Source organism: Prionailurus bengalensis, chromosome B4, assembly GCF_016509475.1.
Source record: "Prionailurus bengalensis isolate Pbe53 chromosome B4, Fcat_Pben_1.1_paternal_pri, whole genome shotgun sequence".
NCBI lineage: Eukaryota > Metazoa > Chordata > Mammalia > Carnivora > Felidae > Prionailurus > Prionailurus bengalensis.
Window position 1 is genome coordinate 28,160,968 of NC_057358.1, and position 20,734 is coordinate 28,181,701.

At 41.2% G+C, this 20,734-nt stretch overlaps 1 protein-coding gene across 5 annotated transcripts in view; it reads right to left on the reverse strand.

Annotated features, from left to right (window-relative positions):
* The window catches only part of ZNF438 (zinc finger protein 438), a 174,087-nt gene extending 155,753 nt beyond the window's left edge, over positions 1 to 18,334 (reverse strand). For 4 of the 5 annotated variants that reach the window (XM_043563843.1, XM_043563840.1, XM_043563842.1 and 1 more), the window contains exon 1: positions 18,206 to 18,320. The gene's annotated coding sequence lies outside the window, so the exon portion shown is untranslated. Of the gene's footprint in view, positions 1 to 18,205 lie in introns of all 5 variants that reach the window. The other variant, XM_043563841.1, reaches the window with a different exon arrangement.
* Positions 18,335 to 20,734: the final 2,400 nt, after the last annotated feature.

Genomic DNA, 20,734 nt, shown 5'->3' on the forward strand with positions numbered 1-20,734 from the left:
GCTTAACCCACTGAGCCACCCAGGCCCCGATGTTTTTACCTTATAAAGAACTGCCAAGCCATTTACCAAAGTGGCTGCCTCTTTTTCTCCCACCAGCACTGTATGCATGTTCACTCCAATCTTACCAACACTTGTTATTATCTGTCTTTGGTTATAAGCAAATAGTTGGTACAAAGTGCTTTCTTTTGTTGTTTTGACGTGTATAAGCCTATGACTAATGATGCTGAGCATCTTTTCATGTGCTTATTTACAATTTATAAGTCCTCTCTGGAGAGATGTCTATTCAGGTCCTCTGACCATTTTTTCACTGTGGTGTCCTTTTTACCACTGAGTTGTAAGAGTTCTTTATAAATTCTGGATATAAGTCCATTGTCAGATATCTCATCTGCCTGTATGCATTTTGTCCCACTCTATGTACCTCATCTAATCTTAGTGCAGCTACTCACACTCAATAAACAAATTCTGTGCTACCACCCCTATTTTACTGAGAGAATTAGTATTTTATATGATTAAATAGACTTGACAACTGGCAGACTCAAAAAACATAAATAAATAAAAACAACTTACAGCTGTGTCCTATTTTCATTAATTTAAAGGAGCCATAGCAACATTGTGACAGCACATCAAGGAAGGAGCCTTCATCCAACTGTGATGCTGTCCCGTATCAATAACCAGACAATATTATTTCCACAGGTATCTCAAAGATGATTCATTCATTCATTCAAAAAATAGTTACTGTTACATGGCAGGTGCTATGCTCAGGATGCATCAGCGAACATGACCAAGTCCTTCATTATCCTTACAAATTGGCAGTGTTAGACAAAATCCCTAGTGCTAAATCAATGTCCTAATGGCAAACAGTCCAAACAAAGAAATTTATCTTATTGCTTAAAAATCCCCCTCAACTCAAGAAACATTACAGATTTTAATGCAAGGGATCCCTATTTTTTTTTAATCCAAAGTGTCAAACTTATTTTGTGGCTCAGGATGACCTTTTTATAATGCAGCAGTGCTTACTTTAATGACATCTGTCAAAATGAAACCTGAGTAAAGGAAGAAAATACTCATATTTTTACCTTTAACAAGAAAAGCCTAAAGATTCAGAGTCTATACCATAGCCAGTTCCTAACTCATGCTGAAAAAAAATGTTATATAGCTCCATTAAACATAAAAACAGTAATACAGAATTACAAATCCAACCAGCTAAAAAGGTAGTTCTAACCGTGCCTATCAAAGTATCCTCAATGCAAAGCAGAGGGACCAAATAGCCCCCAAGAGGCTGAAGGCATGGCACTAAATGGCCCACACAAACTTTACATTTCTTGGCTTTCTGTTTTGCCCCTTAAAGAGTTCACACAAATGTTACACTCTAAACTATAATATATCTATTTTATTTTTTCCATTTTTATTTTAGAGAAAGAGAGAGAGTGGGGCAAAGGGGCAGAAGGAGAGACAGACAGACAGACAGAATCCCAAGCAGGCTCCAACTCAGCACAGAACCCAATGTAGGGCTCAATCCCACAACCCTGAGATGGTGACCTGAGCTGAAATCAAGAGTCAGATGCTCAGCCGACTGAGCCACCCAGGTGCCCCAATACGTCTATTTTCTTATTTTACAAAGTTACCATTCTTTTTTTTTCTTTTAATTCTTTATTTTTATTTATTTATTTTTATATGAAATTTATTGTCAAATTGGTTTCCATACAACACCCAGTGCTCATCCCAAAAGGTGCCCTCCTCAATACCCATCACCGACCCTCCCCACCCTCCCACCCCCCTTCAACCCTCAGTTTGTTCTCAGTACCATTCTTTTTCCTTAATGTTTACTTATTTTTAAAAAAGAGAGAGAGAGAGAGAGTGTGTGTGTGGGCAAGCAGGGGTGGGGAGGGCACAGGGAGGGAGACACAGAATCTGCAGCAGGCTCCAAGCTCAGTGCAGAGGCCGACATGGGGCTCGAACCCAAGAACGCTGAGATCCTGACCTAAGCCAAAGTCGGATACTTAACTGACTGAGCCACTCAGGTGCCCCAAAAAGTTTACATTCTTAATTAGAGTCAATAAAAGAATCTGTTGAGAAAGATAGTTTATGATTAGAACTACATTAATTTTTGCTGTGCAAATTTAGTAAATTAAATAACCGCAAGTAAAACTAATACTCGGGATGATGTACCATGCCTACCTCATAGTTTTGAGAGTCCTCAACACGCCACTTTAAATGGAGGGCATGCATACTGTCGTTTGGTTAGCTAGGTGCCTAAAGATTCAGAAGGCACAGGCTGAGCCTGGAGAGTATAACTGGAGGTGATCCCAGAGATGGCCTGCTGCAAGACAGGCAAAAGCACAGATCAAGGCAGGGCTCTTTCCACTGTGAACTGAGAGGCTGGGGTTTCCTGGAGGTGGCTCGGTGTTGCTTCAGGGAGTCAGAGAACAGCTGCTAAGTGGACAGAACACAACACCGCCAACTTCCGTTTCCACTGCTTTCACCTGTCTTACACAGCAGGCTTCCAGGTAAGTTCTCTGAAGACTAAAATCAGACTCCAAAAAAAAGTTCTGAGAACCTAAATGTAGAGGAAGTCTTGGCTAGGCAGACAACATAACACTGTGCATCACATCTGAAAGACAAGTGAGGACCCAACGGAAGAATGAATAATGAAGCTGGTGAGGGGCAGAGTCAAAAACAGGAAAGGGTGCGGCATAAGCCAAGGGTCGGGGTCAGACCTGTATCCCCTGAAAATAATGCCTATTGTGGAGTGGGTGTGTCTGCTTATAAGAGCGGCAAGGGGATCCTTCACCCAGAAGCATTCAACTGCTGACATCTTAAACTCCAATATGCTACTTATAGGCTACAGTCGCTTGCCCGTCTAGCTCTCTAGATTCTTTACCCGCCGTTGCCAATCAATCCTCCACCAAGCAGCCAATATGAGCCTTCAGGAAAGTAAAATAGATCACATCACTTCTCTGATTCCAACTTTCTAATGGGTTTCCCATGACACTTGAATAAAATCCCAAATCCTACAGCAGCCCTAAAGTATCATGGCCCTCAGTAATTACAACTCCTCCTCACTCACGCTCCCCAGTTACCTGGCCACTCCTCAGGCAAGCTCTGGGCCAGGGCTCTGTCTGCCATACTATTTGCATACCCTGGGACGCTCTTCACATTGCTGTATCCTAACTACATTCCAGTCTCTGCTCAGAGATCATCTCTTCCAAGAGCCTTTTCTTGTTCACATCATCTAAAATAGCATCTAAATCACTCTCTACCCCCTTACCCTTCCTCATTTTTCTTTTTAACATTTTCATATATTCATGTGTATTATCTATCTCCCCTGTAGAAGTAAGCTCTAGTAGGGCAGGTGCTTCGTTTTGATCACTGTTTTGATCTTAGTAGCCATGCCACAGAGAACAGTGTCTGGAAGATAAATACTCAATATTTATTGAATCAATGAATAAATAAATCTCACTTGATCTTAATATGTTGAAGATTCCAGTTTTTCCTCATGCCCTCTCTATTTTTTTCCTGATCCATTAGCCATGCTCCAGGCTTCACTTCCTATCCACTATAAACCTAAGATCTGATCATCCAGCTTTGCCCACTCCCTTGCCTAAACTTAACTTTCTTGCTGGCTTGTCCTTCTCCTAAACCAATCTAAGAACTTACTTCTTCCCTCCCACAACCACACTGGAGATTGCTGCTATAAAAGCCCCACCCAAGTGGACCAGAGATGCTGCAAATGCAGTCTCCTGTCTCAGCAGGTCCTTGCTTGCTGCTGCCCATCAAACAGTAATAAAAGTATAGGATGGTAAAACCAAATGTTATGTAATAATAACTGTGCAAGTGTAAGAACTCTACAGCAACAAAGAAAATTGGTATCATGTGAAAATGTCAGGATTTTTACATGAATATGTAAATACGCCTCTGAAATATAAAGGAAATCACAATGTTCAAAGGAGTTTCTTTATTTCTAAACTCTTTGTTAGACAGTTTGAAAGATAAACTTTCACAGAAAGAATATATAAATGAAAAGCCTCACCTGAAAAAAAATCACTAAAAATGATTCTAATTTTCCTGTTTCCTGTTTCCATCACTGCCATCTGTATTAACCAAGATATAGGCTACACTACTACAATAAAACCAAGAACGTAGTGGCTCAACCCAGAGTTTACTTCTGTCTTGTGCAGTAGGCCTGAGACAGACAAGTGGTCCCAGCAAGGTGGGCAGGTTCCTCCCTGAGGGTTCCTCCTGAGGGTCCTTCTCTTCTGTCCTGTCACTCCTCTGGGGCACTGCCCTTGTCTGTATGATGGAAGCTGGCTCACCTACACCTCGCCCATGGGGACAGGGGAAAAAAGACTACGACATACAGCAGATGTTTAATATAAATGTGGTTTAGAAGTTGCACACATCACTTCCACTCCCATCCACTGGCCCAAACTTAGATATGTGGTCTCATCTGGCTACAAGAAGCCTAAGGAATACAGTTTCTGTGTAGGAACTATGTGCCAGCAAAATATCAGAGGTCGGAGTGCATCCTTCTTCCCACTCTGAAACATTCCTCTCCTTTTCTAAAGGGATAACCTGAAGTCCCAACCAGTTACTGGATTCAGCTCAAAGCCTAAGACCTCTGGGTGATACACAACCTCTTCAACAGATATCAATGTGTCTCTGTCCCAATCCAGTGACCCACAAACTAATAGAGAAATAACTTTGTTCTCTACCACCACCATCACACCCAATATACAATGGAATACAAGTAAGATTAATGCAATTAAGTTATTTTGAAAAGAATGGCAAATAGGTATTCTTACCAATGACAAAATACTACTGGACAGGAATGGCAATGAATCCCCCGACTCTACCAGGGAACCAAGTTCCTTGGTTTAACTCAGGTTCTGTGTGCCTGGTGGGGAGAGAGACTCATTTGTTCATTTGTCTGTTGAAGCCTGGCTTTGTCTCTGGAAGATATCTTTTTCCATTATCCCTTCTGGCAATCTATGAAGTGAACACAGGAGAGTATGTGCTCCAAAGAGGCAGGAAAGAGCTAATAGCCTATTTCCCGGGGGGTACATATTTGGGGGTCAAAGACGGCTTTAGTTGTCAAACAATGCGAAACCATCACAAGTTTTGGCAAGCTAAACTTGTGGCAACATAATCGTCTCAAAATCCCCCACGTCTTCTTGTCTTCAGTCAGTGCCACGTGAAAGTAAGGACAACTAAAGATTTAATCTGGTGGTAGACGCTAAGTTTGTCAATTCTGCCCTTTTTGATTAGCTGACCTCTGAGGCAGATCCATCCCTCTGTCCCTCAATTTAAGGTTAGCTAATTTGAGGCCATCTGATTCACAGGACAGGATGATTACACCACCACACCCCATTCACATCAGTGCAAACCATGTGACTTAAAATGTTCTTCCTGCCTGACTGATTTCAGGCTCAGCCACCCGATTAGCTTTGGCCAATAAAATATTAACAAAAGTAACACCTGTTACTTCCAAGCAGCGGTTTTGCAAGTCTCCTCTCCCTCGGAAACAGAACAGCAATGTCCCCAAAAACCTATTCCTTTGGCTTGGAGTGACAGAGGATGGTGGAACAGAGCCACAGACATGTTATGAGTAAGAAATAAACTTTTGTTGCTCTAGGGAACTGAAACTCTGTATTTGTAACTGGAGCTTTACCTAGCTTAATTGACTGGTTCAGGTGGGAAGATAAATCCTTCATTTGATCCTTGCCTAGCCTGGCTTCCACCTTTCTCTGGCCAAGAAAATCTAATGAAGTCTCCTAAGAACAAATCTAACCTCTCGCTGTTTGGGAAGAAGAAACCATCTTTCCAACCCTGCAACACCCCATATTACTGTCCTTTCAGTTAATTCAAAGCATAGGCCATGGGCATACAGAACTTCCTTTAGCGAAATCATACCCCCTCCCAGCTCTAATTGCAAACTAGCTAATTGTTCTCTTACTTGACACCCTCTTGCAGTTCCTTGCTAAAGCAGCTGGTCAACCTATGTTAGCAGCCTCACATTAGGAGTCTTTCCAATCACTTCCCTGGGGGTACAAAATGGTAGACACACTGATTGCCTTCCAAGTTATCAGAGGTGACAGTTTCACCAAGCTTTTGCCATAGCGTAACAAGGGTCACCAGTTTTCCAGCCTATGACATGGTGCCTAACCGTCTGCTAACCAACCACTCAGCCAGTGCCATGTACTTTAGCTATTTATTATGGCAACACCTCGCTTCAGGTACCAATTTTGGCATTAAATTGGGTATGAAGAAAGCTGTTGTGATAAAATGACAACAAATACAGTGACTGAAACAAGAAAGTTTATTCTCTTCCTGGAAACAGTAAAGAGATAGGCAAGTGCTTAGGGGAGAATGAGTAGTAATTGGTTCTGTTCCACAAGGTCATCTGGGGACCTAGGCTGACGAGGGATGGCTCTGCCATCCTCATCACAGGCTGCCTATCTCTGGGTTCAAGGTGGTTGTTACCATTCTAGTTGATGCAGCTTTCCAGTCAACAGGAAGGTGGAGGCGGCATAGGGAGATGAACAGGACAAGCACCTCACCTTGAAGAAGTTGCACATACCACTTTTGCTCACATTTAACTGGCCCCAACCTAAACACACAGATATCTCCTATAGTCAGAAGAAGTAGGAAGATACAGTCTCTAAGACGGGTTCCAATACTAACAGAGAAAAGGATATCCTAGATACTGAGGAAGAATCAATAGTCTCTGCCATACCTCATACAATCTATTCTCAATTGTCATCAGAGAATTTTTGTTAAAGCATATTTCAGATTTCAGAGAGTGGCACCCTCTGTTCAAAACCTCCACTGGCTTCCTATTTCACTGAGCATAAAAGCCAAATTCCTCACAATGGCCTACCATCCTTATGCAATCTGCTCCTTCCACTACCTCTCTCACTTCATCTCCTGATACTCTTCCCTTAAAATAAACACCAAATATATTAAAGATCTAAATATGAAAGGTAAAACTAGGAAGCTGTTGAAATGAAAAGTAGGGTAATACATTTGTGACCTTGCAATGATGAAAGATTTCTTAAGATCTCAAAAATATAAACAATATGGGAAAATTCAGATGGAACTGACAGAATTGACTCCATCAAAATTAAAGACTTGTTATTCAACAAAAAAAAAAAAACACTACAAAACTAACAGGCAAAAGTATGGGAGAATATGTTTGCAACTTCTAACAAAAAAAAAAAAACAAAAAACAAAACCAAGGGATTAATATCCAGTGTATGCCAAGAACTCTTGAAGATAACAACAAAGACAGGAAATGCAATTAAGAATTTTGTAAGAGACAGAAGCAGACAATTTAGAGAAGTAAAGTCGTCAGATAAAATACAGAATGCCCCATCATGTCTGAATTAAAGATAAGCAATAAAAAAATTGGTATATGTATATCCCAACTAATGCAAGGGTATATACTTACACTAAAAATGTATTTGTTGTTAATCTAATACTCAAATCTAACAGGGTTTCCTGTATTTTTATTTGCTAAATCTGAAAAGTGTAGGTGAAATTTATATGGCTAACAAGTAAATGAAGAGAAGCTCAGCCTCAGCAGTAATCAAAGAAATGCAAATTAAAACTACAAAATACCATTTTATATCCATTTATATTAGCAGTTTTTTCCATTTTACTATCACCTACCTAGGACTCTATTTTTGATCATATCACTAGGCAATATAAGCCCACCTATTCCCAGAGGTGGGCTTGTATGCACAGAGAAAAACCACATTTCAATCCATTATTTCATACATATAAACAAAAGTGTAACCATGCTTAGGCATCAAAGACACCTTTTTTCCTAGGAAATTTAATTACCTATTTAGTATAGATTTAGAAAATTTAAATGCTGAGGCTAAAAATGTTTGAGTATCATTTACCAATTAAACAATAGCTCTTCATAAACAACATGATGTTAAGTTTAATAATGGGTTGAGATTAAGCTCTTAAGGTTAACTACCATAGCAAGTCAGAAACTTGCGCTATAGGTAAAAACAAGAATCAGGCTTCACATTTTCAAAGAGCTTTCACACAAAAATGCTTTATCTGAATCATAAATGTAGCTTTATCACTGGATAATACTCATCTGGAAGGCAGTGAGGTATGATAACAGCTGTAGGTTAAGAAAGGAAATAAGGGCTGCATATAAACGTGGCAGTACCCATTCTTTTTTTAAAATATTATGACGTTTTTCCATGTAAATACAGTACACAGGCTATTTTAAATAAAACATCAACACAGAATAGAAAGCATATCAAAAACTCCTTTTGCTTTTTCTAACTTCTAGGATAAAGAATGCCCTCTGAGTTATTTTAGAACCTCAAAGGAAAACATTTTTAAAGCTAAAATACTACTGTGAGACATCAGTTTAGAAAAATATCACAGTTCCAGCCAACTGTCATAAACAGCTCTTTATTTCATTCCAAAAATTAAAATATTGTAAATAAAAATTAAACCGAAATACTTTGTAAAAATGATACTATGATATAATTGTGGTAAAATGATTCACAGACACTAAAATCATTCAGCCTACCTTATATAAGACACATGATATAACCATTAAATCTCCTAAATGTTGATAAGAAGAATTTGCCAGTTAACTTTCAAAAAGTAATCCCCTCTACATGTATCTCTAACAACAGCAAAACAACAAACTTGTAGATCTATAATTCAGCGTCCATCAAGACTACTGTGGCAGGCATATGATACGACACATTCCCACAAGAGAGAAAAACAGACATAAAAGTAACAGCTATCACCACAGTATTTAAAATAGTCAAGTATTTCCATAAATAACATATTACCTTTTTAACTATATATCAAAAAAATCCTTGAAGCAGCCTGGGTCCCAAATAACATATAATCCTGAGACTGGTAGATAGGAAACAAATCACATTCACTGCACTCATTTCTTTTTTTACAAGTTTCAGAAGGAAAGCAAAATCAAAGTGTATATTAGCGCGACTGCTAACAAATGTTTGACACAAATGTGGAAAATAAAAAGTACCTATTCTCCAGCTTCGAGAAAGGAAAAGATTATTCTTTGGCTCTTGTCCCAAGCTGGGAACAAGTAATCACAGAACCGGTTGTAAATATGCCCCAATGTATCAACCCTTCAACTCTACTCAACATTTCCACTTAAGTACTCAGCTGAGGAGGTCAGCCGAGCGGCAACTGCCTTGCTTCAGGACACTTGCTCCTCAGCACCAGCCAGACCCTAAACCCCAAGTTTCAAGTTGGCCAATCCTTAAACTGTCTCACTGAAAATATGCCAATCCTACAACTCCATGCTTCCTCAAAACCCGATCTACGTACATCTCTGCCTGTTTGGAGGATTATATTCTGCACATAGAGCTCTCCCTTGCTTAGCAAGTATGGAATCCAGCCCGGCTTCAGTTACATGTCAATGGTGGTCTCTCCCCTCAGTAATACAATATTATGTCCACTTGGATATGGCATTTTTCTTCATGGAGATAAGAAAAATATTTTGGCAGGATAATTCAGTTTTATGGAAAATTGAAAATCTTCACCTTTTTGGGGCGCCTGGGTGGCGCAGTCGGTTAAGCGTCCGACTTCAGCCAGGTCACGATCTCGTGGTCCGGGAGTTCGAGCCCCGCGTCGGGCTCTGGGCTGATGGCTCAGGGCCTGGAGCCTGTTTCCGATTCTGTGTCTCCCTCTCTCTCTGCCCCTCCCCCATTCATGCTCTGTCTCTCTCTGTCCCAAAAATAAAAATAAACGTTGAAAAAAAAATTTTTTTAAAGAAAATCTTCACCTTTTCAATATAATTATAGTCCTTGTTGCCCAATACACAATTGCACGGACGAAGGTCTTTTTCCTTTCCTTCTTAATCCAAGACCCACTTGGATTTCACACTATCAATTGTCCACATTCAGCCAGTGGATGTATTATACGAAACATTAAAATTTCCAATTATAGACGCATAAATACAGAGAATAAACTGGTGGTTGCCAGAAGGATGGGAGATTGGGGGAAAGGAATGGGAGGTACAGGCTCCTGGTTATAGAATGAGTAAGTCCCATGGATAAAAGGTACAGCATGAGGCATATAGTCAAGGTATTGTAGTAGCTTTGTATAGTGACAACTGTGGTAAGCACAGCACGATGTATAGGGTTGAGGAAGCACTATGCTGTTACGCCTGAAGCTAATTAAACACTGTGTGCCAACTGCCCTTCATTAAAACAGTCTGATTTTAAAAATGGGCAGAGTAACTGAACAAACATTTTTCCACAGAAGACATACAGATGGCCAACAGGAACATGAAAAGGTGCTCAGTCTCACTAATTGTTAGAGAAATGCAAAGCAAAACCACAATGAGATATCACCTCACACCTGTTAGAATGGCTATCATCAAAAAGACAAGAGATAATAAATATTGGCAAAGCTGTGAAGAAAAGGGAACTCTTGTGCATTGTTGCTGGGACTGTAAATTTGTGCAGCCACTATAGAAAACAGTATGGAGATTCCTCAAGAAAACATAAAAATAAAACTACCGTATGCCCCACCAATTCCACTTCTGGATATTAAAAAAAAATTTTTGATTACTGAAACTTACATCAAGAATTGAATATCATCAAATAATCTTCAAACATGAAAACTCATCAAATATTTGAGTATATAGTCTTTTTGGAAAAGTTAAGAGAAACAGCCTCAAATGTGACATAGAAGATGGCACTGGCTAAAGAGAATAATAGGTTTCTAATTTAAAAATTAGAACCAATGGAGGTACTATCCCAAATATACATCCCTCATCAGAAAGGCAAAATGAATCATGCCAAGTAGGTTGCCTCACCCAAATATACTCAAATACAGCGGAGAGCCATCTCTTCAGTCTGCTTTTGGACTTAGACTGCTTGAACAATAAATTCTAAATAGCAAGTAGCACTACCTTATGGTTTATCAAAATTCAGCGAAGTTTCCACTCAAGTCCAATCACAGGATTACAAACACTGAATTACCTATTCATTCAAGTGACAACATGAACATCTGACAGGTGTTGCAGGACACCAGAATGCCCCCCCCCCCACATACGCCACTTTGATATTCTGATTATTTTGAATCAAAGATATTTAAGAAACAGCAGGTGCAAGGACGTTATGACTCTTCTTTTTCCCTCCTGAAAGCAAAAGATAAAACTCCCATGTGAAAAGTATTCTTATCAGCAGAGATGGTGGTGGGAGGGATGGGGGAGAACTGGAGGTGGAGAAACCTATACAAAGAAATCCTATTAAACTAATCCTTATCTTCCTAGTTACTTCTTCACCATTTACTACCCCTGGCCCAAACTCCTCTGGTCTTGTCAATTCTTCACAAATTTATTGTTTCTTTGTCTAAAATGTATAAAAGCTTCCTGTTCCGGCTACTACTTTAGGTCTTCATCTAAGGTTCCCATGTACAAGTAAGTTTAATAAAGTTTGTATGTTTTTCGACTATCAATCTGGCATATCAGTTTAATACTTAGGCCCAGAATGAGATCCAAAGAGGATGGAGAAATTTTCCTCCCTTATAGTGTTAAGAAACCTACTTAGGTTAAGCATGGATTTGGTGAATTTATCCAGAAACTGTCAAATATACTTATTAGAGAATACCTGGAGAAGCAGCATAGGTCACTGGAAATAGTCAAAACTACATTATGAGTTGGGTGACCTTAAGTAAGTTACCAGTTTTCAAAGGACAGCCAGGAAAATCAAATGAGACAACAACTAGTAACTTTAAAAATGTCCTAAGCATCAAAACCTCTGAGAGTCCTAAATTTGCTTTCATCCCTAACTTGCTGTAATGTATACAGCAAATCATTTGATCTGTTTCTTCATCTGGCAAATAGTAAGGGTAACGCATGCTCTGCACATTTCATGGGGTGTTCATGAAAATCGCGAATCAAAATGAATGTGAAAGGATTTTTGAAGTGAATAAACAACCATGTAACTGAGATAGTTAATTCAAAATATGAAGGAGACTCATACTAGCAAATCTGATACAACCCAGGATTGTATAATGCCAAAATTAATTTTATCAAGAAAAAAAATCATGGCTGAAAACAAACCAAAAACATTAGACATACTGGCAATCAAAAAAAAAAATTCAAAACCATCAGCTACAAAAATTCTTTTCCTTGCAATAAATAAACCAAATTAGCTCAGTTCTCCAACAAACTAAAAGCAGTTGAACACAATCTTTTGTTCAAGTAAGGTGCTTGCCACTTGCAACTACCACCTCAATCTCTAAAACACCAAAAAAAAAAAAAAAGAAAGAAAGAAAGAAAAAAGTTATATCTTGCAGGATTTCTCAGCAGCAGTATTGACATTTTGAAATGGATAATTCTTTACTGTTGGGGTTGTCCTGTGCCTTGTAGGATATTTAAGAGCATCCCTGGCCTCCATTACTATATGACAGGTGCCATGCCCTCACACACAGTTGTGACAACCAAAAATATCTCTAGACATTGCCAAATGTCCCAAGAGTGAGGTTGGGGGAAGGAACAAAATCATCCCCAGTTGAGATCCACTGAGCTAAATTCATAGTTGCATATATTCCAGTATTTATCTCACTATAGATTGGTGGCCTAGAATGCAGCTTAAAACTAACACTTTTGCAATATAGAGCCAAATAAAAAAATGCTATCTATAGGATAGTAACATCTTAAGAATTCTAGGTATGGCAGGTTGTTATGGTTAAATCATCCCTTCCACTAACATTCTGTTTTTGCTTAATCCCCTCTAAAATTTTCTCCTTGCATGTTCTTTTGCAAAAGCAATTTGGTTAACCCGTCACTAAAGCTTAGTCTCCACCAAGACTTACTAATAATAATTATTGTTTATGTGAAAAAAATCAAGCCTTAATTAATCTGTAAGTAACCACGTGTCAAATGAATCAAAATTAAGTGACACTTGGGGCTCCTGGGTGACTGAGTCGGTTGAGGCTCCGACTCTTGATTTCGGCTCAGGTCACGATCCCAAAATTGTGGAATCAAGCTCTGCAGCAGCATGGAGCACACTTGGGATTCTCTCTCTGTCTCTCTGTCTGTCTGTCTCTCTCTCTCTCTCTCTCTCTCTCTATCTCTCTCTCTCTGTCCCTCTCCCCTGCTCTCTAAAATAAAAAATTTTAAATAAAACTAAAATTAAAAAAATTAAGTGACAATTGTTTATATTATTTAAATATATTCAATCATTTACAATGCTAAGTAAAAGGACACAACTAATATTCAGCTTTTACTGCAAATACAGAAAATATAAATATATATACACACATGTACATACATATATAAGTTGAAGGTAATATGCAGGAATAAAAGAAACTACAAGAAGTAGAATTTTAGAAATTATATTTAATGGCCACTACATATCATCACTGGGCTAGACATAATTTTCTACAAGAAACAATTTCCATATATTTAAATGTGTACTCTTAACATAAAGTAGTAGTTTCTAAATTTGCTCATGTAAATATAGTTTGTTTTTTTTTAAGAATCTGGATTGTATAAGTTATCTAGGATGGTCAGATTTAGAAAGAGGGGCTTCTGTCTGCAAACAGGAAGACTTACACAATCCAGCACAATTAAATAACCATCAACCTGCCCTCGCTAAGTCTAAACTTAAAAAGTGACTAAGGCTGAACAATCAGCAGGCCCTTCAAGATACTTTGTACCATTTATGCATATCTGATACTCCTGGGGAAGCCAGCTGCAATTGTGGTATAAAGGAATACTAATCATTTCAACTCCATTAAATTTAGGGAAGCAACAACAGCAGATTTAAAATTTGCAAAACAAGATGGCACATCTGTATTTGTGGAGGGTTCCTGTTTAGATGTTTAGAGTGAAGGGGCGCCTGGGTAGCCCAGGCAGTTGAGCGTCTGACTTCGGCTCAGGTCATGATCTCATGGTCCACGAGTTTGAGCCCTGCGTCGGGCTCTGTGCTGACAGCTCGGAGCCTGGAGACTGCTTTGGATTCTGTGTCTTCCTCCTCTCTCTCTCTCTCTGCCCCTAACACACTCACATTCTGTCTCTGTCTCTCTCAAAAATAAATAAATATTAAAAAAAAAAAAATTAGATGTTTAGAGTGATGGTGAACCGGGTTATCCAGATCAACTCTCCCATGGAAAGCTAAAAAAGCTAAACAAGATATAATTTTATATACTGTAAGAAAAAACTCTGAAATTAATCCAAAATCTACCCTGGTGCAATTTTATATAATCTTGTAATGGTTCAAATTTCAAAAACTCCTGATAGGAAGTAATAAAATTGTGACAAATGTATTGAAGTTATAGTATACCCTTACAGAGATCTACAGAAGACACTTATTTTTGTGCATATTGTTCTAGTTTCTAGGTTCTACCACATTCCAGATATGAGATGTAATCTATAATTCCACCTATGACATACACCACCAGATCCCCTTTCTATGACAAAAAAAAAAAATATATATATATATATATGTATGTATGTGTATATATATACATATCTCAGTGTTAAAGATCATCAGCAGAGAAACTGAAACTTACTCCAATAAGTGGAACTTTGGCGTGATACACTGAAACCAGTGGAAACCTGCCTAAATACCTCACACAGCCCCTGCATCACCCTCTATTATGCAAGCTGCAACATCTCAAGCCAACTCCCTTATTTCACTAGTGAGTCCTGTCAACACTGACGTAATAGAACTGGAAAAACTCATCACTCCACAATGATACTAAAATATCAGAATTTATTTCATTTGGTAAAAATTACACCGTTGCCAAATAAAACTAATGCAAATATAGTAAAATATGCAAGATTATGAGTAATCTTTTGTGGAAGAGGAGCCTCAAATTCACCATGCAATTGCTAAGGCATTCTTTTGCTCCTTTGACCCTCTTCATGCCCCATCCCTCGAGTATATGGGGTGGGGGATGGGGGGGGCTGCAGAAGGCCAGAATGAAATAATCAACATGTATTTATGCATTTAGTCTACTCTGGTTTTATTCCCACAGGTTTTTCCTCACACTCTGCTCCTCCAAGGAGAGTGCTATGATTTATTCATCTCTGAACTCCCAAAACTTAATCAAATGTCTTACATATAAAGTCATCCCTAACAGCTACTACATGGCAGGCACTGGATTAGGAACCAGAGACAGAGAAGTAAAAAACATACAGACCTCACCCTCATAGAACCTCATGGAAAGGGGATCCTGGATATTGGCCGTGTGAACCGAGAAAAGTAACGAAAAGTCTAGTCAGCATGGCCCAACTGCCTGCGTTCTTTACTCCATCGCCAACCAAGGCTTAGATGAGGCACAAAAGCAGGCTTTCTTTTCAGAAATGTAAATGCTGAGTATCCAGCCCTGACCATTCCTCTAAGTTCCAAATGCGTAAATCAAACGTACAGTTAATGTCTGTAACTACCTACTCAACCAGTCAACTTACAGGTGGTTACAGACATTAACTGTGTGGATCCGAAGCCAGAGACTGCTTGGTTTTGAATCCTGGCTCCGTCACTTGCAGGCTGGGTGATTTTAGGGCAGCCACTTTTAACTAACCTGTGCCTCTGTCCTCTCATTTGGAAAATGGGGATCATAATGATCTCTAGCACATATAACTGTTACAAGAATGAAATTAATTAATACACGTGAAAGTGCTTAAAACCCTGCCCAGTACAGTTTACGGCTACGTAGTGCTTCCTATTACTACTAGCTCTGGTACTACTAGGTCTACGAGGCATCTGAAAGTTGTCCAAGACAGAATTCATGACCTTCGCGGCCAAGCCCTTTCTCCCTGCTCCCTCAACAGCACCACTGCTCTCCCAGCCTGAAACCGGGGAGGTCATGACTTCGCCCTTTTCCTCGCACGCCAGATGTAAGCCCACACCAGCAGCTCTACCCTCAAAAGCATATCATGAATTCGAGCACGTACTATCGTCTCTACAACCACTTTCCCAGGCCAAGACACCAGCATCTCTCCTCCAGCACAGAACCATACCCTCCTACCTCCCCATGGCCAAGTGGCCCCACTCCCTGACCTTACGGCTAGTCCTCCAGCCAAGAAAACTAACATCAGACGCTACTTCCCTGATACAAACCTCCCAGTGGTTTCCCATCACACCTAGAGTAACACCACCATAGCCTACAAGGGCCCCCAAAACCCAGCCTGGTCCTCCAACACCGCCTGCCACCACTTTCCCCCTTTCCTTGCTGCGATCTGTACACTCATCTTGCCACGCCTTGGCCACCTCAGGCTAGCGTCCACCTCCCAGCATCGTTCCTCCGCTGCCCCTGCTGTGAGGCCCGACAGGACTGCCACGTGGAGCACGCACTCCGCGTCAAACTGCCCAAATTCCATACATTTAAGCTGTACGACCTCGAGCACGCCTTTCTGGGTGTCAGTTTCTTCATCCACAAAAATGGGAGATAATGGTACCGACCTCGTAAGTTCGCTGTAAAAATTTAGTGTTTACAAGACTACCTCAAATACGGTGAGTCCATGTGTTTACTGCTCTTACGATCCCTGCCGGAAATGTTCTTACGTCACGCTCTTCCTCTCGGTTGCATGGATTCGACGGTCACCTCTTTCGGAAGGCTTTCCCCGACAGACCCTATCTACACCTGCTCTGTTCCCCCACTGCCATTCTCTTACCTTCCTCCACCTCACTCTACTTAACCACTGTCTGAAATAATACTGTGTTCTTATTCTTTGTAGCCCATCCCCCCCCCCCCACCTGGAAAATGAGCTCCACCAGCTCGCAGGATAGTTGCTTGCTGCTGTATTTCTAGTTCTGACTCAGAACCTGACTTCTGAAGGAACACACCTCTTATCCAGGCTAGGGGACCTACAGAGCTTTCTTAATAACAATAACCACACTTAGAAACCCTTTCATCCTTACATTTACCCTCTCATTGGTTCCTTGAGAAAGCAACAGTAAATACACCATCATCTCCCATTTGAGACAGGAAAAGAAAATCCCAAGTTTGGGTGAGCTGTCCTTGGACACAAAGTTATTAAGTGGTAGAACAAAGACTAAAACCCCTGCTCTCTAATTCTAAGGCTTCTCAAAGGAGGTTAAACTGAATTTACAGAAATGTGATCTCTCCATCTCTGGAATAAATACACCCTGTGATGTGTACAATAGTATTCCCTTCAAAGGTCCTAACAAATACTTATCCCTGAATTTGACAAGTATTACGGTACTAACTCATCAATAACGTGCCAACCCTTGGCAAGCCAAAACTTTCAAATTCAAGTATGACCATCAGATATTCTAAGTGGACACAACAACTCTAAAACTGACTCTACCCGTGTCGAGTATAATGCACTAGCTCAAGCAAGCTGAAAGCTTTCTCTGAAAAACCCAGACAAGGGGATCTCATTTGTCCGTTGTCAAGAACATTGTGATAAGGATACCAGTCATTTCTTGATCCCTGTTCCACTAAGTTCAGTGACAACAGTTCAGATCGCCCATCAGACTCAAGTGTTGTCCATGATCAGTGGGCGCCAGGGGGTTAACGAGGCAAAACTGTGAAAGATCCCTACCTACCAGACCTTTGTTAAATGGCCACTGGCCACCACGTTCTCAGAATAAGGACTGCCTTTCTAAGCTTTCACCTACCAAGTTTACATGCTTCTGTTACCTCACGTGCTCTCACGTCCCCGGTTCTGTACGAATGCCAATTAGGCCAGGGGCTGCTTTACCTCCATTTTACACAAAAAGGAAACTGAGGCAGCAGGTGGTTATCTTTATAACCGGTCCTCAGCGATTTGGTCACTTGCAGAATCCCCAAAGAAGCCCAGATGTGGAGTCTCTGAAGAAACCCTCCATACCATACTTCACATGTCAAACTCCAGGGCTGAGGGGAATCTAAGTCCCTTCATCAAAGAAGGAAAAAAAGAGGGTCGCTCCCACGTGGACCCTCCTCCTTCCCTGTCCTCTGTCGCAGGCTCCTAGAGCCCTCTCGGCCCCAGGGGAGAAGTGAGGGCCTGTCCTGCGGGGCGCGGCCTCGCCTCCCCGCACTCTCGGTCCCGCCCGTCGCAGAAGGTGCACTCCCGCTCTGGGCGGGCACCTGTCCCTTCGCCACGTTCGGCGGCTCCCCGATCGCCCAATGATCAAACGCCCACAGCCACCACCGACACCGGGAATGCGAGCAACAGAGCGAGCCCCGCAGGCCCAGGGAGCTGCAGGAATCCTTAGAAACTTACAGTTTTCCTACAGCGTGCGCGTCACGGCGAGGTGACGTCACGGGACCCGGCGTTCGGGAAGGTCAGGTCTCTGGGCGCCCGGCCGCACCGCCCCCACGGCTCCGCCCTGCGCGCGACGGCGGGAGGGACGCCCCTTTCCTCGGCGGCTCCGCCCCCGCGGTGTGGCGCCGGGAGCAGGCGCAGGCGCAAGTGGCCTGTGTGGCCGCCTCCTGGGGCGGGGACTGCTTGAGAAAGCTTCTCAGAAAACCTGTGGCCGAGGGCAGGGGACACTAATGGAAAGGGGCGTAGACCACCCCACCTCCACCCCAGGAACACATCGAACTAGCTGTCGCCCTGGGGGTTGGAGTCGGACGCCAGAGTTGTGAGGTAGACTTTCCGCAGACATTGCCTCCTTCCCTCACGTGTTCATTAAAAGTTCTCCACGTGTGGAAACAGCCGTTAGCTCCTCACCAGGTGCCTGCGACTCCTCGAGTGGGAGGAGTCAGCTCTCCCGCCGTGCCCAGCTCCCACCCGGCTCCGCCCCCGGGCCCGCCCCCGGCTCCGCCCCAACCGGACCTGCCTTGGGTAGGCCCCGCCCGCGATGGCTAGACCCGCCCCTCCGAGTCCGCCCTTCCGGCTCCGGCTCCAGCTCCCGGTTCCAGAGCGCGCCCGCCTACCCCGCCTTGTCCCGGCGCCGTCTTAGAGGTTTTAGTGTGTCTTTCTTACTGGATAACCCGTTTGGCCTCTGTGTAACTACTTACGGATTACCATTCACCGTTATTAAATGTAACAAACGGTGGTTCCGTGTAAACAAATATGTACACTTCTTGGCGGGTGTAAACTTTCCACAGCCTCCCACTCATGTGACCATACCTTCCAGTGCCCCGGGTCAATGCTTTTATTTCTGCTCTTAGAAAGGACCAGTTATGCTTAAAAGATGACTCAGTAGAAGGAAAACTAAATGCCCGAGGAACTAACAACAGTGTATTAACAGATTATCTCTGGCTTGTAGGATTCTTACATTGCTCTCATAAGCGGGAAAAACAATAAACATTATGGTTAAAAGTGGCTCAGACACATTTGTCCTGGGAGAAAAATAAAGGATGGGAAAAACAGGCCTTGGAAGTAAACCCCAAGGTGGAAATATTGTAGATAGCAAGGATCTCTTAAATACTTACTTGGAATCAAGACAAATGGCTAGATCAGGCATGGGATTTTGCCAGGCAGCTCCAGTGTAAATAAAACTTGAAACAATGGTTTGTTTACACTCTCATTGAAAATACTGTAGTATTTTCACAGAAAGGAGAGATTACAGGAGAATATTATTAGCCTTTAACTCTTGATATCTGAGCTGGTTAAAAAAAATGTGTATTCAGGAGAAATCGAAATTTTTGAAAAGTTTCTGATGTGGATAATATTTGTATCTCTTACTATATTTTTATGCAGGGTTTTAAGTATTATCAAAAAACGTAAGAAGTTTGTAAAGTCTGTACATGATCATTACAACACTAAATCCCCCCCCCTCCAGGGAGCAGAGTTATAGAAAAATAAGCAGTTTTGAAAAATGCTACATATTTTCAAAATAATGATACTGATATTTTTCTTTGCAAAACAACAATTTTAAGAAATTGTAAATTTCATTGTTAACATACTTATAAAATGTTTTATGTATATCATGCCAAAAGCTGGAATCTTTTGAGATTCCAGATGTACCTATGGGAGTGTTTCACAAGTAAATGTCATCTCTCATTTTTTGGAGTGGAAATGGATAAGAAGTATACATCAAATTCATTCCGTGTTTTTAACATAGAATACTTTTGCTTCTGTAAGATGGTTTAACAGGATGCATTCTTTTTTTTTCCCCATCTTATTCGTTTTTGTTTTTGTTTTTTTTTCTCTTGCTACCTCAAGATTTAAAGCAAAAGCAAACAAAAACTTCCGATATTTCTAGATGCAGGAAAGAAGTAATGTGGCTAAGAAAAGACTGACAAGCAGAAAGGGCACCCAAACAAAGAGGAACCTCAGGGAACATCAAGTAAAAATTTGTGAGGAAATACACATCCAGATTTAGTTAAGTTTCTGTGACAAACTGGAATCTGACCTAAATAAGAAGCCAGGAGCTAGGGTCAAAAGTGTGTTGATATTAGAGAGAGGAACTGTAAGAAGAACTTATTTCTTCAAGAAAATAAAGCCCTGGACATTCAAGGGTTAGCACCAGAGGGACTAAGGGCCTCTGCTCTGGCCCTTGGGGTTTCAATTTCCCCTGATGGCTCTTTCTCTTTGATATCTGCTGCTCCTAGCAAGCTAGCTCCCAGAACACTCTATTTCATAACACTTCCCTTGGTCCTACACTACAGACTGAGAAAAGCTGGACTTTAATACTAGGGGAAAATAAAAGGTCGAAATATAATAGCTACCATTTGAGTGTTTATATATACCCGGCACTGCATTATCTCACTTAATCCTTACAAATGGATAAGATAAATGCTGTTATTATTCCCATTTTACACACAAGGCAAACAGGGTACAGGATACTACGTCAAGTATCTT